The sequence below is a fragment of the Carassius gibelio genome, chromosome A2 (genome assembly GCF_023724105.1).
Source record: "Carassius gibelio isolate Cgi1373 ecotype wild population from Czech Republic chromosome A2, carGib1.2-hapl.c, whole genome shotgun sequence".
NCBI lineage: Eukaryota > Metazoa > Chordata > Actinopteri > Cypriniformes > Cyprinidae > Carassius > Carassius gibelio.
This window is the reverse complement of record NC_068372.1, coordinates 16,992,592-17,005,363: the sequence shown is the minus strand read 5'-3', so window position 1 is coordinate 17,005,363 and position 12,772 is coordinate 16,992,592. Positions and strand designations below refer to the sequence as shown.

Sequence of the window (12,772 nt, the reverse complement as noted above, 5' to 3'; positions counted from 1 at the left end):
CCCTTATGTTGAGGGAAGCGATGCTTGAGGTGTATAACAAATACACACTGGTTGAATGAAGCCCAAGGAACCCAGGGCTAATCATCTTAAGAAAGGAAACGAAGCGGAGCGCGGAAATCCTACCGTATAGGATTTCAGAAAGCACACTTACCACTTACGTGGATTTCAGAAAGTGCGCAGTCTTGCGTGCACACTAACCACTTACGTGGATTTCAGACAGTGCGCAAAGTGTTCACATGCACACTAACCACCATGTGGTTTTGAGAAAGTACACAGGCTTAGCGTGTGTACTGAAAGGTTCCTAAGCATCGCAGAGGCGCTGGATCGCACAGGAGAGGCCAGTTCCAATTTTCCAAACCTTAAGCGAGGGGAGCATCACCTGAGGCAGTACATACAGAAAGACTTCTGTAACTACCACCTCCACCTTCCCATTGGACGTCACTAAGCGGCCAGGAGACCCCTCAGGGTGACCTGGCCGGACATCCTGCCGGATGCGCCAAGTGGCAAGGTGGCCCCTCAGGGTGACCTGGCCGGACATCCATGCAATTCCCTGCAGTGCTGTGCCAGTTCTGACGATCAGCCAGGCTTCTTGGGAGGGGGTGTGGGATGGGCAACCGCAGAGCGCTTGCTTCCCACATGCGGGTCTCACTCCGTGGTGGGTGTCGTGCCCCGGGTGGGGGAAACCCACGCGGCGCGGCCGCCTGCCGAAAACCAGAGCACGAGGCCGGAACTGAGCACTGTAAAGGAAACTCACAGAGTTTATTAGTAGACATATAACAATGATAGTTTGCTCTTACTGTTTTGGTCGTTTCTCAGATGCATGCTTCAAACAAAACAGTCAATGAAGATGAAGAAAATAAGTGACGGGTCCTAAGGGCGCGTATTTATAGTTGCGCCGGTAGTGACGTCAGAGGCTGTCACCGGCCAACACGTTGGCGTTTTTCAAAGTATGCTTCAGACACGGGTCACAACGAGGTGTTCCCCATAGTGTCCCCTAGGAGGATGCAGTTCGAAGTTCCCTTTACAGGGAAATTTGTTTTTCTGCCTCTATAAAAGTGCATATATAATGTTGCCTTGTTTCTCTAAAGCTACTCTTTTTCTTGTTTTAAATCTAGCCAAAACTCATGTGTTGCGTGTGAAACACAGTAGGCTTTAATTAGTATACATTTATTGTGAAATCACTGCATTTCCCTGTCAATCCATGTTAATTTTTACCGCGAACAATGTGCTGTCACTTTAATTCAGTGCATGCAGCACTGTAGCCCCTGTGTGACAGGCAAGACTTAGTATAAAATGCTAGATGCTTAGCCGTATCCCTTTAAAGGAATCTTTCCTGATTCCAAGCCTTCAGCTGTACCCCAGGCTGAGGCCCTAACAATTAATTTGGGTATGTAGCTTAGGCCTTTGGCCATAAGGGGTACTGTCACAGACAGCCATCTATATGTCCCAGGGGCAACTCCCATTGAAATGGTAGAGTTGGTACTTAGTGTTCGCCATGATTCTGGCCTGCACTCCCCTCAGCATGGCGGCACAGGTATACTGTTTCCCATAGCGACCCCTAGAGGACGCAGTTCAAAGTTCCCTTGAAAGGATCTCCCTTGAAAGGATGTTCCTTTGAAATCTCCCTCCCGTGGTGCGGACGCAAGCTTCAGGTGAAGTAGTGAATGACGTGTTCTCCTGTTTATAGTCTATATGCCTGTTTATAGTCATGCTGGTAGTGATGTCAGATGCTTTCACCGGCCAACTCGTTGGGTGTTTTTTCAATGTATGCTTCAGACACGGGTCACAACGAGGTGATCCCCATAGCAACCCCTAGAGGACGCAGTGTCTCGTTCCCTACTCAGAGAACCATGGTTACATTCGTAACCTAAGACGTTTTCATCTTGCCACTTTCTTGGTAAATAAAAAAATTTTTTACACAAATTATTCTAAATGGATTTATTGCGTTTTGGAAACAAACTCTTCATATATTATTAATAAAATGACATGTAAGGCAATCAGTATTTTTACAGTACAAGCTGTGTAAAGTACTGTTTACAAAGTCTCATGCAAGAGCTCTGACGTCTGACAATGCTAAAATGACAAGCAACATCTCCACGACTTGGAGTTGAAAAGGTCAAACCAACTTATCTCCAGGCTGCTCAGCAGTCAGGGCCATAGTTTACACTTGGAGCAGATTGTTCTGCTCTACAAACAAACTGCAAGCACTTTCCTGAAACCCTTCCTCTCCAAAAATCCATCTATGTTCCATGTTGAGGAGAGTTCCACTCCACTGTGTCTAAATGGGTTAATCACTGAAGAACAAGAGCAAGACACCACACTAAAGGACATCCCAGCATATCTGATGCTTTGTGGCCAACAAAGACAGAGAAGACAGACCTCTGTGCACCATAAATAATTTATATTTTCAATTTTCTACCTCTGGTCTATGGAATCTGTAATAATTACCACAGCAGGGTGTAACAGAGCGGCCATACCTTTGCTAAAATGGCAGGCACTGCCATTTATCACAGACACAAGCAAACATCTCTGTCTCTCTCAAACACAAAACAATACCAGCTCAACTGTAGACCCTTGAGTGTATGTGTAAAAGTAAGAAATAAAAAGAGAGACAGTGCAATGTAAGAACAGAGATTAAGAGAAAAGTGACAGTTTAATAGCATTTTCAGGAGCAAAGACCACAACACAACCAAATATGTAAATACATCATTTATTGTTCAGAATGTTAGGGATGAGTTGGAAGAGGATGAAAATGTAGGATAGGATGATGGTCAGGTTGCTCTGGGCATCTTGAATTGATGGCTCAGAGAAACTCGGGATGGGGGTTCCTAATTGGTGAGTTTGCTTCTTTGAAGTGTGAAGATGTACAGGAAGTGGATAGAAGGATTGAATGTAGAGGAGTTGGAGTGAGTTCTGAGCATCGTAGGATGCCGAAGAATGCTAATGAGAACATGAAGTCTAAAGTTTGATCAGTCTCTGAATTTGGATAGCATGATCCTATGAGATTATGCAGAAAAGAAGTAGGTTAGTGGTAGGCGTTTGGTGGTTTGGCATAGGTTCTTGTTTCATAGGCCTTTAACAGGCTTGGATGTGTGAGAATAAGAGATAGCAGAGCAATTGTTGCCTGTGGTTAGTTTATAGAAAAAGTATATTCCTGATAAGTAGGCTTGAAAAGAGCACATTCAGATATTTTAAGAAATTAAGTTCCAAAGGCAGCATGTCGGTTGATGGAAAGGAACTGATAGAGGGAACTGGTGAGCTTGGCGCTGTTCCAGCCAGAGAGGTAAACTGAAGCACGCTCTGGATTTCTGAAAAGAGAAATGAGACAATGAGTTGGCTATGAGAGTAGGAATTGCTCAGAGTAGGAATAGCGGTCAGGCAGATATTAGGTGAGCCTGCACATGTTGCATAACAGCAGAACACAATTTACCTTGTTTATAATTCTAACGTTCACTGCATTGTCCGAATGGAGAAAGCGATTGACTGCGGACTAAGGTAACTGAACTTGAAGGTTGTTCAGAGGGAAACCATCGCCCACCGTAATAGCCATCAAAGCCTATTGAGTGTGCTGCATCAGTATAGTTGGAAGGCATCGAGATGAGAGATATAGTTGATATACTGTAGAGATAGAAGATGCTGCTCTGGGATGGGAGGAATTGCTGCTGGAGGCGCATTTCCATTTGCATACATCATCTAATATGACTGTTGTGGAGAGATAAAATGGCTGCTGCTTTAGACAGAAGGTTGTACAAGAAGGATTTTCTTTAAAGAATTAAGGATGATGCCTAAAACTCGATGGTGGTATACCTCATCCTCACCCTGAGGTTTTCTGCTCTGAAAATGGAATTCTGAGTTTGATGAAAACCTTGATTAGTGTGGAAATCCTTATCCCGGTAGGTGCAATGGAAGTGTTATGTTAGGAAGTTGCCCAGAAGGTGAAGGACTAAAGGGAATATGTGGTTGTTGGTGAAATCCAGTTTTGTGTTTTGGAGAGAAAGTCGAAATTCCCGGGTCTGCTTCTGCAGCCGAAGGTGAGGCATACAGTGCAGTAATAGGGCCCTTTCCAGAAGACTCAGAAGGATCGCAAAAAATCTGGATGGATGGGCAAGACTTTGAAGGCATTGGTGATATCAGCCTTAGCAGGCTGAGCTCAATGGACTTCTAGATAAATTAGTTTGAGGGTGCTTAGGAATAACTGAAGAGGGTGGAGCTGCAGCGGATAACCAGTTGAAACTGTAGTTTTGCTTGAGAGGGATGGTTGAGGTTATAATAATTGAGCATGCTTAAGATAAAGAGTAAGTCGAGAGTGCCCCATTATGTCTCCTGGCTGAACTGCAGTAGACAACCTTTGGCTAAAATTTTTGAGCATAGAGCTGCTGAGGTGGGAGGAGGGCAATGAGCTACTGAGGCTGCCCGAGTAGGTGGTGTAGCTGGCTAAGTATATGGCCTCTACTGCCATCCAAAGGCAAAGCGCAGTAACTACACATCTGGTCAAAACTGAATTAAGTCCTAAAATGGGTTTTGTGACATCTTGTGATTAGTCTCCTGGTTCAATTTTGTCCCATTTCAGAGAAACGAGAGTGTCAAAATTGCAGTAACTACAAAATCCAAACTAATACCAAGGCAAACCACAGTAAGTGAAGTTACTGTGTTCTGGCTTTGTTTTCCTGTTAGAGACCACAGATACTATGTGGTCTGCCTTGGTATCCTGTGGTAAATAATGGTTGAAATGGTTGCATTTAAATGCAAATATCCAAAGACGTGTAGATACCAAAATATTAACTCTTAGCAAGGCAGATTACAGCTTTATAATCAGTTAACATTAACTAGCCAGCCGCTAGCAAACTAAACAGTCTACCTGCATTGCTTCATATCCACTCTGACAACGTTATAATAATCTTTTTTTTTTTTTTTTCTGAGAAAATGTTATACACCTTGTATATTGTATAACTGCAGATATGGACGTGGTACAGTACACATGTTTTGAGCATCCCTTATTCTGTCCTTTATTTTCCTATAAAGAATCACAATGATCCCTTATTTTCCTTTATGGCATCCCTAGTGTTATTGCTAGGAAAAGTTGAAATTGTGTGGATTTTAGCTTCTTGGTCTGTAATTGATTACTTTTTAAATAAAATGAGCTTAACTCTTTCTGGTGAAAGGAACATTACGATAAGAGATCTTAAGGCTTACTACGGAGTAATTTTAACATTCACAACATGCAAACACCAATAAAACTATTAAAGTTATTAAAAACAGAAGTATTAAGAAACACAAAAATAACTAGTCTGATTTATTTTGTAGATACTGCACATTTCTTTTGGAATAGTGTTTCAGTTGTATAAGGTCACATCAATGGTCATGGTTTTTATTTATAAAAAAAATTAATCATAAAAAGCATTTAAATTAATGCATTGCCACTAATTTGCCCACAACATGTTTGACTGGCTGATGTAAAAACTTTAAAAGCATTTTTCTCAGTTTCAGTGTTTGTGTAGTTACTTCACTTTGCCTTTGTAGAGCAGTGTAGATGGCAGGATGAAAGGGTGTTGATGGAAGGAGGTGAAAAATATATATATATAGACCTGTTGGAAAATAATTGTAGGTTGAAGGAGTTTTATGTTTTTGAGGAGTTTTTGAGAATTATTATGAAACATGAGAGCCTTATTGCTGTAAAATGGCTGAAGGCAGGGTGGAAGAATGGATGTTAGGATGTTTTTGAATGGGGGGGGGGGGGGTTGAGGATGAGAGGGTATTGGTGGAGGGAGGAGGTATAATGAGGGAGGGAAGGAAGGAGGGAGACAGTGAGAAAGTGAGGTAGAGAGAGAGTGAGAGAGCAGCAAAGTATGGAGAGGGGTGGAGAATATGAAGCTATTGAATAGTAGTATATTTCAATTTAATTCCATCTTATGCTATTTTCATGGCAAACAATTAAAATACAAGCATAACAAATACAATAAAACCTCTTAAAAATTCTACAACTTTCTAAGTAGCTATTGAGAATTATTAGAGACACAAGGGCCATATTGCTGTAAATGGCTAAAGGAAGGGTGGAAAAATGGATGTTAGGATGAAAGGATGTTTTTGAGTGGGGAAGTATTGAGGATGAGAGGGTATTGGTGAAGGGAAGGGGTAGAGTGAGGGAGGGGAGGAGGGATGGACAGAGGGATGACCTTTTGGAAATAGAATTGGAGGTTGAAGGAGACAAGGCTGGCATGTGTGAGATAAGGTCCCAAGGGACACTGAATGGGCGTATTGAATTTAGAAGTAGCTACGGATAATTATTAGAAAACAAGGAGCCGTATTGCTGATTGTTTGTTGTTTATTTACTTATTAAGCCATTCCAGCATATGTGGCTATATTTCAAAGCGAGGACCAGTTAATACATAAATCAATCCGTACACAAGTCTGTTATACATACGAGGTGGAGGAAATTTTTTGAATGTTCAATTTAACCATCTTCAACCGTCTTTGGGCTGTTGGCCGTACTGCTGTAATCAGCTGAAATCAGCTGAAGGGAAGGGTATAGGAATGGATGTTGAAATGAAAGGATGTTTGTGAGTGGGGTTTTATGAGCAAACTGTGAGCATAGAGAAGAGAAGAATTTTGGGAGAGATCAGACTGAGCGAGTGCAGGTGGAATTACTTTGCTTCCCTGCCACTAGGGGGAGCTGCTGTCTGATGCTGTGGAGGATAATTTCTCATGACGTCAAGTGTGACGGAGAGTGACCGTTTCTCAATACCAAGTACGCATAGTTCGATCTTCGCAAGTCTGAGTCCCGCTCTCTCTCGCGAAGACTACGCTCAAGTGACTAAAATTGTAATTCATCGTCTGGCCGCTAGAGGCTGGCTCCGAAAGGGAGTCAGTCTCATAGTCTCCCCAAGTTAAAATGCCCAACTTTACAGCAGAAAAAAAACAAACATGTTTACAGCATGGTATAAAACATAGTTTTGGTCTATATATCTATATATCTATATATTTTTGCCCTTCGTGACAACTGTGAGGGGGATTAATTTTTTTGAACTCATCCGTTTAAATTATATTAAGCCTTAAAGTTTTGCATAATTTAGGCCATGGACACTTGAGTGACAGGTGAATTGCTGCCACTATCACCGCAGCAAAGCTAAGTGGGTGTGGTTTAAGCAACCAGCTCCTACCTTTTTGCCCATTTTTGATTAGTCGCTAGTAACATGCGCCGACTTGCTGCCAAGATGGTGATGACCAGCCCCGCCCACTTTGAGCTTTAAAAATGTCCATGTTTTTATACAGTCTATGGTGAGTGTGATTTTACCAAGTACAACATGTTCCTGGATCAACATCCTTGTTGATCCTGGAACAACATCCCAATCAACCAATCAGAATTGAAATCTAACTTTTCGGGATATATCTGTTTTAGGGTTACAGTCATTGTTAGGTACTTCTACACCAGTTAGTGGGGCCATACGCAAGTATACGCTGTATGACAAATAATGCAACATTTCATATAAATATCCTATTGCATATTGCGGAGTAATATCGCTCTACTAGAGCCACTAACAAACAGTTGTGAAATGCTTTGAACTCAGCACCGCGCGGTCAGGTGGTTCATGGAGCTATTAATGTGACAGTAATAAACTAGCTTACATTAAGGGAGTTAACTAGTTAACAGACAGCTAACTAGTTTGTGGGACAGACAGCTGTTTCACTATATTTGCAGCGATTTCTACAGTATTTTTCGGACTATAAGTCGCATCAGTCCATTCATAGAATGCTATTCTATATACTTGACCTTTATAAGTGGCGCACAAGATGCGATTACGAAGTGCCGTGCATTATAAGGTTTATGTTAGCCTATCCAGTTGAAGCCACTACAAAAAAAAGAAAAAGAGAACATCAATGTGGAGAAGATCTTCTTTACGTCAAAACTGAAACCAAGCCATTCACGCAGAAACACACATTTTCTAGAGGGACACTGTTGGACTCGCGTCTCGCACAAGAGAGCCGCATGTTTAGAAAGACATGTAAAATTCCAAAAAAACTTTCTTTTTAAATATCTCGAGACTTTATGGTGGGTTTTTGTTCCCCAATCCCACTGCATGTCAGGTTTTTAAATGAAAAAATGTATTCTGTGTGACTGGCTTTCCGCCCTTTTTATTTAACTATGCATGCATGACGCTGTTTTGTTTATAGTTCTTTAAGCAACTTAATCATAATTGGTTCATAAACATTTTTTTTTATATATTAATGTTGTTGTTTTTTCACAGTCATGTATTCTAATGCTTTGAATAAATGTGCATTAGTAATATTTTGCTCGATGCGCTCTCTTGAGGCCTCAGAAGAGAAGCAAAACGTTTTCTTTGCCATAACTGAAATTATGCATTTTAATCATATTTTCAAATCGAATTTAAAAAAATTCAAATTAAGTTGTTCAGCTATTTTGACAGCCCTATTGTGTAATAGGAAATAAAGACAAAAGTAAACAATTTGGTCGAATGTATGCAACAAAGTCAGCGTCGTAACGTATTATTAATAAATAAAAAATTTATTCTTTACTGTTAACTAGTTAACTCCCTTAATGTAAGCTAGCTTATTACTGTTACATTATCTAACAACACTGATCTAACTCTAGACCTATTTGACAACACACTGATAACTTAGGGTTGTCATTACAAGGAGGCTAAATGTTTACAAGGCTACAAAAATGTAAAAATATAGACAATAGTGGTCCATAGCGCTCACTTAAAAAAGAGAGAGAGAAAAATACAGGTGCATCTCATTAAATTAGAATGCCATGAAAAAGTTCATTTATTTCAGTAATTCAACTCAAATTGTGAAACTTGTTTAAATAAACTCAATGCACACAGACAGAAGTAGTTTAAGTATTTGGTTCTTTTAACTGTGATGATTTTGGCTCACATTTAGAGTTGTTCCGATTCCGATACTAGTATCGGAAATATCTCCGATACCACAACAAATTCTGGCATCGGCATCGGCGAGTACATGAACCCATATACCGATCCGATACCATTTTCTTAAAAAATACCTAGTTATGACCGCAAGCTTTGCCTAACTGCTGCACGGTTCTTCTTCGCTGCTCAAAATGCATTGAAAACACAGGAAGTTGTGCTGTGTTGCCACAAGCAACCCCTGTTTAGAGCAGCGAAGAAGAAATGAAAACGCGTTAGCAGCCCTGATCTATATATGACTGGATCACTCATCACATTCTAAACTGCCAAAAGACAGTGAAGCCGCTTCTATATTATAGATCAGTGGTTAGCAGTATGTCTCTGTAGTACCGGTAGTTACAGACTCTCAAGTATATTCAGTACCGGCAGCTGCGTTCAGTCGCTTCCGTGTAAGTCAAAGCGCAGGGCTCCAGACAGTAGCCGAATATATACTAGTGTCTGTGAATATTAAACTGCAAAATACTATTTAAATATTACTCCCGCAAAATCTACATCTCTGTGGGTGACTGGCACAGATGCGCGAGAGCTCGCTGTTTTGTAGTCTCTGCTGTGTGTCATGAGGACACGAACGCATAAACCGTCACTTCATGAGAATTTACCGTTTCATTTGAGAATACTGTCATATCATAAACACAGACACTCAAAGATCTTCATGGCAGCCCATTAAAATAAATGTTTGGTTTACATGAGTAAATTGACAATATATAAAGCTACTGTTGTAGCCTACAGTAATAATAATACGTCTCTATAATAATAATAATTATGCCTAGATGGTTGCTTGTTTTTTACTTGTTTTGTTGTAAAGAGATTATCTGATTAATAGATCTTTTTTTATATTCCTAGACTTATTTGTTGCAGTTTTTTTATACAGTTATATTGTAAAACTTAAATACCTTTTTTAGTTTGCGGTGTTAGATTTTTGGCTGCATTTGAAGTTCTTTTTTGCATATGAAAATAAATAATACTGTCAAATTCATGTTAGATAATAAAAATACTGTAATAAATACAGTAGTTCACCATGTATTTGTTCATGTTTTATTGAGGGATCTGTCTGAAGCACACCATAAAAAGAATTCTAGCAATTTACACAGGGCTAGTAGTATATACAGCTGTATATACAGATACACACCCAGGTATCGGATCAGTACTCGGTATCGGCCGATACCCTGAGCCCAGGTATCGGAATCGGTATCGGGAAGAGAAAAAGGGTATCGGAACATCTCTACTCACATTTAACAAAAACCCATCAATTCACTATCTCAACTAATTATAATATGGTGACAGTCAGCTAATCAACTCAAAACACCTGCAAAGGTTTCATGAGCCTTGAAAATGGGCTCTCAGTTTGGTTCACTAAGCTACACAATCATGGGGAAATTATCCTGCACAGCATCAGACAGCAGCTCCCCCTAGTGGCAGGCAAGACGTAATTCCACCTGCACTCGCTCAATCTGATCTCTTCCAAAAATGTTCTCTTCTCTATGCTCACAGTTTGCTCGTAAAACCCCACTCACAAACATCCTTTCATCCCAACATCCATTCATATACCCTTCCCTTCAGCTGATTACAGCAATACGGCCCACAGCCCAAATACACGCAGGTTGGTGGAAGACTGCTGATCTGACAGTTGTCCAGAAGACAATCATCGACTCCCCGTAAAAGGAGGGTAAGCCACAAACATTCATAGCCAAAGAAGCTGGCTGATCACAGAGTGCTGTATCCAAGCATTTTAACAGAAAATTGAGTGGGAGGAAAAATTGTAGAAGAAAAAGATGCACAACCAACTAAGAGAACCGCAGCCATAATAGGATTGTCAAACAAAATCGATTCAAGAATTAAAGTGAACTTTACAAGGAGTGGACTGATGCTGGGGTCAAGGCATCACACACAGATGTGTCAAGGGATTTGCTGAACCACAGACAATGTCAGAGGCGTCTTACCTGGTATAAGGAGAGGAAGAACTGGACTGTTGCCCAGTGGCCCAAAGTCTTCTTTTCAGATCAAAGCAAGTTTTGTATTTCCTTTTGAAACCAAGGTCCTAGTCTGGAGGAAGGTTGGAGAAGCTCATAGCCCAAGTTGCTTGAAGTCCAGTGTTAAGTTTCCACAGTCTGTGATGATTTGGGGTGCAATGTCATCTTCTGGTTTTTGTCCATTGTGTTTTTTGAAAACCAAAGTCACTGCTCCCGTTTACCAAGAAATTTTGGAGCCCTTCATGCTTCCTTCTGCTGACCAACTCTTTGAAGATGCTGATCTAATTTTCCAGCAGGATTTGGCACCTGCCACACTGCCAAAAGGAACAAAAGTTGGTAAAATGACCATGGTGTTGGTGTGCTTTGACTGGCCAGCAAACTCACCAGACCTGAACCCCATAAAGAATAAATGGAAAATAAGAAACAAGAGACCAAAAAATGCAGATGAGCTGAAAGCCACTGTTAAAGAAACCTTGGCTTCCATACCACCTCAGCAGTGCCACAAACTGATCACCTCCATGCCACGCCGAATTGAGGCAGTAATTAAAGCAAAAGGAGCCCCTACCAAGTATTGACTACATGTACAGTAAATAAATAAAAAAAATGTTATATAAATATATAGGTTTTATGAAGTATTCTAATTTGTTGTGAATTGGTGGGAATTTGTGAAATGTGAGCCAAAATACAAACCAAAGACTTAAACTACTTCAGTCTGTGTGCATTGAATTTATTTAATACACAAGTTTCACAATCTGAGTTGAATTCCTGTAATAAATTAACTTTTCCACAACATTATAATTTATTGAGATTCACCTGTACATAGCTAGCTAGATTTATAGATATATAGCTCATTAAAATATAGTTTTTTTATATATATATTTCATAAACTTCAAACTGTAGTTTTAATATCGTAATAAATGACATGATATTACCTGCAACTAAATTTTTTACTGAATCTTGAAGGGTCAGAACAGTACTACACACAGTGCTGTTGCCCTCTAGTGGACAGTATTATAAATACTACTAAAAATGTATTCGTCCTTTTGAAACCTCATTCCATCCTATGCTAACTACACTTCCTCTCAAGCCTTTCATTGCCCTGTGCAATAAAGATTTGTATGCTGATTGTGATAACTTGATAACTGGGTTCAATATTACTGCAAATGACATAACTGTTGATATGTACTGACATTGGGGAAGAAAACAAATATAATGGAGACTTTGACCAGAGGCCACTGAAATACCCCACCTTAAAGTAACAACAACACCCATTTACAAATTACATACAGAAAATACACAAACTGTGACAATGAATACCTTGCTTGCATCTTTCATTAGAAAAAAGAGAGGGTAAATGCTGAGTTACTCCGACACTAAGAAAGAAAGAAAGAAAGAAAAAAAGAAAGAAATTACCTGTTATCCAGGCAATAGTTCGGTTGATGCAAGTTAGTTCTTGTACACACTGATGCTGGCAGTTTACTGAAGGCTTAAAATCAGCTCAATAGCAGCTGCTCAGTCCATTCCAGTCATAAATCTGGTTAATGATCTCTGCCTTATTTACCTTCCTCACAATATTCAGTCAACATCAAAATCACATTTGGATTAGATGCATTTCAGCTTTGGTCAAAGTTTACATGTCTTTATTTACCAGCAGGAGGGGAAAAGGATTAAACATTTTAAAGATATGAAGTCCTACAAATAGGCTACATATAAAGAAATTAAAGATATGAAGTCATACAAATCTTGTTCAAAGGTCACTTTGCAAATGATAACTTTTCATTAAATATATAAAAGAGCTTAATAAAATGAACAGGCTAGACGGAAACGTTACCTACAGATGGCAACTGCTTGAATATC

At 40.0% G+C, this 12,772-nt stretch overlaps 1 protein-coding gene across 1 annotated transcript in view; it reads right to left on the bottom strand.

Annotated features, from left to right (window-relative positions):
• LOC128028999 (phospholipase D1) overlaps window positions 1–12,458 on the bottom strand; it is a 44,048-nt gene extending 31,590 nt beyond the window's left edge. The window contains exons 1-2 of the mRNA XM_052616440.1: window positions 12,329–12,458; window positions 10,886–11,229 (exon numbers count right to left, since the gene is read on the bottom strand). The gene's annotated coding sequence lies outside the window, so the exon portion shown is untranslated. The remainder of the gene's footprint in view (window positions 1–10,885; window positions 11,230–12,328) is intronic.
• Between the last annotated feature and the right edge of the window lie 314 nt (window positions 12,459–12,772).